Consider the following 6,000-nt stretch of genomic DNA (forward strand, 5'->3'; position numbering starts at 1 on the left):
ATAAAGGAGCCGTTCATTGTAGTTCTTGAAAAGGGATTTTTAAAAAACTAAATATCTCCCTTTGGAGTGAACTTTGAGATTTGTAACTTTGTAGATGATACATACACACCACACACTGGCTCAAATTCAAAAAAGGAAAAAAACATAATAAGACTTCTTCAAAATAGTACCTAACATTTTTACAGTATGTGATCTTCCCTTTTGCATAAGACAAAATAATCTTCATTGCAACAGCTCACATGACTCATTATGTTTTTGTAAAACACAAAATGCATTTTAAGTAGGGAGCGACCACATGCTGATCTCTTAAACAAAGAAAAAGAGAGACCATATGCTTATATAATGTCACAGCTTTAATGGCTCTGAAGCTCAGGTCCTTATCATTTATTTATTTACTTGTGAATCACATCCACAGCTGCATGCTGCAGGAACCCCACCACGTCACTGTTGACAGCGGCACCCCGCATAGCTGCTCAGAGGTAGGAAAGGAGAGATGATGTGATGATGTTTACAGTGACATCAGTGCAAACTCAAAAATAGAGTCTTTGCCAGAATAAGCAGGACAGACACGTAATTCATACATTATCAGGGAAATGCTCAGAAGTATTGACATTACTTTATGCTGACCCAAAAAGCCCCTTGTTTCCTCTGGGATTTTAGCTCCATTTGTGTGAAAGCCATTTTTCTGTTACAGCAGTGTTTTTTTTTTATTGCATTACTTTCGTTTTAAACATGATGTGGTTTACATGGGAGAATAAACTCTCTAATGTGCCCCTGCAGTCTGAGAGTCGCTTCCAGAAACTTCCTCCCTCCCCATTATCACACACACACACACACACACACACACACACACACACACTAAAGTGCTCTTTTGTACTGAAAATGTGTGCACTGCTCCTGTACCGAAGTATGCTATTATTTTAAATCCAAAAAACACGCATGCTTCCTCTGTCGGATGTAGATGTTTGATTAATGAGTTCTAATGAGGCACCTTTTGTCCTTTTTTTCTGAACACTTTACAACAATAAATGACTACTATAAAACTGGCATCTTAGAACAGGGGGGAAGAACAGACTGTTCCTCTTAACTGCTCATGTTTGGTTTCCACACTCCTGAGGATGTGAGTGTGGCACACAATGGCTGCGTCTTCAGTATGGTCTCTGATTGCCAGACTGAAGGGACATGACTGACCTTTGTGTTTTTAATTGGAACGGCTGCCAGGCAAACAGAAAACTTTGGCCAATTGTCAAAGCTCTGTTTAGTAGTCATGACTCTTCTTGAGAGTTAGTGGGAAAACAGCAATAAGACGTTAATGTTCTGCTTTGTCATTTTCAGTTTAATCATTTGTCAGTCTTGCTTTAATAATCCATTATAATTTAATATTATACATTAGCACAGGTATTTGAATGATGGTAATATTTCATACAGTATCCCATGGAGTATTTTACTTTGTTACTGTTTTTAAGTACAATTTTCAAGTATCTGTATTTTACTGGAGTATTTTTATTTGGGGAAACTTTTACTTTTACTTCACTATATCCCAAATCATAATGCTGTACTTTTAACTACACTACATTTCATAAAAAACATAAAAAAAAAAATAAAGACTTGATAGCGGTGTCTGATTCATGAACAGTTGATTCGGTTAAATCGGTTCGAGAATCGTAGTGAATGATTCATTCACAAATTGAATTGAGCAGATTGAAGCTGTTCTTGAGTCAACAGTTCACTAATTCAAATGATTCAGTCAAAACAAGTTAACAATTCACTGAATTCATAGGTTCACAAGAACGGGAGATCCTCAGAGCTTTAGTGCACGCGTGAAAAGTTACTACTGCCGAATGTCAACATTCTTTTTTTGTACAAGAGTCAAAAGTTATTGAACAGTAAGATTTTTAATGTTTTTGAAAGAAGTCTCTTCTGCTCATCAGTTTGCGTTTATTTGATCCAAAGTACAGCAAAAACAGTACAATTTTGAAATATTTTTACTATTAGTTTTCTATTTGAATATATTTTAAAATGTAATTTATTCCTGTGATCAAAGCTAAATTGTCAGCGTTATTACTTTCAGCATCAGTCTTTAGTGTCACATGATCCTTCAGAAATCATTCTAATATGCTGATTTGCTCTGTTCAAGATTTTTTTTTTATCATCATTAATATTTAAAACAGTTCAGCATTTTTTTTATTCTTTGATTAATTGAAGATTCAAAAGATCAGCACTTTTCTGAAATAAAAAGCTTTAGTAACATTATACATTAATCTATACACACCATTCAAAAGTTTGGAGTCCGTATAAATTTTTTTTTGGCAAAGAAATTATATAAATTAACACTTATTGAGCAAGGATGCTTTAAATTGATGTGCTGATAAAAGACATTTATATTGTATTATAACTTTCTATTCATCAAAGAAACCTAAAAAAAATTATACTCAGCAGTTTTCAACATAATAATAATACATATTTTTTGAGCAGCAAATCAGAATATTAGAATGATTTCTGAAGGATCATGTGACACTGAAGCCTGGAGTAATGATGCTGAAAATTCAGCTTCGAAATCTCAGGAATAAATTACATTTTAAAATATGTTCAAATAGAAAAAAGTTATTTTAAATAGTTAAAATATTTCAAAATTGTACAGTTTTTGCTGTACTTTGGATCAAATAAATGCAGGCTTGGTGAGAAAACTTAGTGTAGTGTGTAACTGATATATTTTGTTATTTTCACTTGTTTGCATACTTGCATTACCAGCAATCAACAATCAATGTATGACATGTATTTTTAGCAGGAGCATAGATTATATAAAATTGCTAAATAAATATACATTTCTCAATCAGTACTTTTTATTTTTAATATTTTAGGACATTAAAAATCAAGTAATTTTGCACTTTTACCAAAGTAAAATTGAAAATGAGTACTTAATACTTTTACTGGAGTAATATTTTATTACGGTATGTGTACTTTTACTCAAATACATGATTTGAGTATGTCAACCACCTCTGGAAATTATAAGTTTGGGTCTTTTTTCTTTTTAAGAAATTAACACTTTTCTTTTAGTAAGGATGCATTAAATAAATGACAGCAATGGTGTTTATAATGTTATAAAAATAATTGTATTTCAAATAAACAGTTCTTTTGAACTTTCACTCATCAAAGATTCCAGTAAAAATGTAACAGTTTCCACAAAAATATTAATTGATATTATTTAGTTATGTTTCTTAAGCTACAAATCAGCATATTGGAATGATTTCTGCAGTAAGCAAAAGAGACTTCTTTAAAAAAATATTACAAAATTCTTACTGACCCCCAACTTTTAAACAGTATTATTTATTGAACTTATAACTAGATTTCTTATTACCTTTTCCTTAAATAAATGTAATTTGGTCTGATTGTTTGTCAGATGCTACCCATTTAAGTAGAGAATGCCCCTGGTTCCTTGTAGGAAACAACACTGGTAAGAAGGTCAGGATCCACTTAATGTCAGACGTTTGACTTGCAACACAAAGTCTAGTCATTGTAGCTTATCCTGGCTAAGAATAATCTATTTAGACAGCAAAAGTCCATCCGTCTGATATGTAAAGGCTTGTAGGCGGTCCATAGGCAGTCCTCCTATAAAATGCCTCAATGTCTTCTCATTCTGCATGCCTTTGGTGTCTATCCACTGATTTATTGTCATTTGATTCATGGATTTCCCTATACCCTGACCTTAAACCTTCCTTTAACCCGTCTCCTCATCTCTCCCATGTGGTCTATAACAGAATACACTCTGTAGGGGGCAGGAAGAAAGAGTGAGGGGGAGATCTGTCTATGAATCCTATTATTTTTAATATATCAAATTTGTGCTGCTCATTTATGATAGATGGTCTTGACAGTTGCATTACAGGGCTCCGAGAGTCTCAGAGAGAGAGAGAACGAGATTACATAACTGAAGTCTGCTTTATGAGAACTGAGAGAGGCGTGATGTTCCAGACTGCAGATACTGAGCTCCATCATCAGAAGGACCACTAGTGAGCTCTCAGTCACATCGAAACCTGGCTTTCACTGCTAGTTTCGGATACATGTGATGTGTGTTATCAGTAGAGATCTCTTCTCACACAGAGCTAATTTTCTCAGTAATACTGAGTCACTCCCACACAATTACACAGAATTCTGATCAATTTTCACGGTCTGTATTCAAAGAACCATCCATGCTGGCTATCCACTGTATATTTTAATGCAAAAGTAAGCAAATTCATGTGAATGTGCAAGATATTAGATGTGTTTATGATTACGATAAATAATTAAAGAGGACCTATTATGCAAAATTCATTTTTACAAGTGTGTTGGCAGTAACCAGGGGCGGACTGGGACAAAATTTCAGGCCGGGAAATCTCACACTCATCCAGGCCATCCCAAAAACCCACAACAAATTCTGAAACCAAGGACAATTTTTTTTTTTTTTTTTGTAAAGCCATTATTATTATCACATAAAAAGTATAATCCATTGGCTGGTGCCACGCAAAATAATTAAAGATTATCTCTTGAACTTCCATTTACCTTTTTATAAAAATGTAAGTATTACATTAGGACCATGTGCTATTGTTTTATCTTGCCCAAATGTCAAAACTGTTGGCCTACAATAATAGCTACATCTTGAATATATCTTTAGTAAAATCCTAATACTGAATTTTTTTTTGCATTATCATGGGTCATGTTTTGTCCTTAGGAAAATTAACCATGGTTTAATTAGGCCTATGGTGAAAGTATAGTAGTAACTGTTTTTTTTTTTTTTTTGTTTGTTTGTTTGTTTGGCATTTTGATTACAATTTGTATAACAAGAGTTTTACTACAAATACCATAAAGTGTAGCAAAACCTTTTTTAATTTGTGGTTACCATAGTTTAACTATAGTAACAATGGTTTTTGGTTTTTAGTGAAAACATGGTTCATTTTTGTAAGGATTGTATTGTTGTTAGCCTTAGCTCCCTCTAAACGTGTTATAAAACAATGTGAATATTTGTCTGCTAAATTCCTACTCTTTACAAAATTATGCCATTTTGTTAATTTTGCAGCAAACTGGCTGCTATTGATAATATTTGCAAGCAGTTTAATGCTTAACTAAGAAAACAAAACTACAATAGTCTATTTACAGATGTATCTGACCTGTAAATGAACCTGAACAGGACTGAACAGGTACTGAACAGGACAGTTTCGACTCTCTGCTCCACCTGGGCGCTCCATTCTCGAGTCTTGCATTCTTTTGGCGGACGCGTGGATGGGCGGAGAGTGCGCGTGGCGAATTGGTTGTCAGTCAAGACAAACCGGATTACGATTTATTAGAGTATTATTATTGAATGGCGAATTTGGAAATAATCACTTTAGTACATTCGGCAGGCAACAGAAACAACAACAACAACAACAATATATATATGAAAATAAAATATAAATAAAAAAATGGCAGCGGGCCAAATTGGCTGCCAGGCCACCGGGAATTGTCCCGGTTCTCCCGATGGCCAGTCCGCCCCTGGCAGTAACCAACCTATAATGATAAAAAAATAACCTGCTTCTTTTTTTAACCCCCGTAAATCATAAGCAGTGTCTCAGAGCAAGCCAATCACAGAATCCGTAAAATCTGACGTCACACTTTACAAGCCCCACCCACAACTATTGATGGACATTGCCAAATTAGCCGAGACATTTCCTAAGTAAACCGCACACAATCCGCCATTTTTATCTTTACACCAGAGCATTTAAAAGCAGCATTCAAGTAAGAAATGCCTTCTTATTAAAGGTATAGATGTTATTCAGTCCAGACCAGGGAGTAATTTTCTGCTTTTATTTTATAGTTTGGGTCATATTAACAGTGTAGACAGCAGTATAGGTACTGTATTTTACGCTGGTGTCACTTAATACACAGATCTAATATAAACATGCAATTTCTTTCCCAGTTGCTTACCTTTACAGACATAACAGACTGTGTTTTTGTAACTTATGTGTTTTTAAAATAAACTTGTGTGTGAAA

This window comes from Garra rufa, chromosome 16 (assembly GCF_049309525.1).
Source record: "Garra rufa chromosome 16, GarRuf1.0, whole genome shotgun sequence".
Classification (NCBI taxonomy): Eukaryota; Metazoa; Chordata; class Actinopteri; order Cypriniformes; family Cyprinidae; genus Garra; species Garra rufa.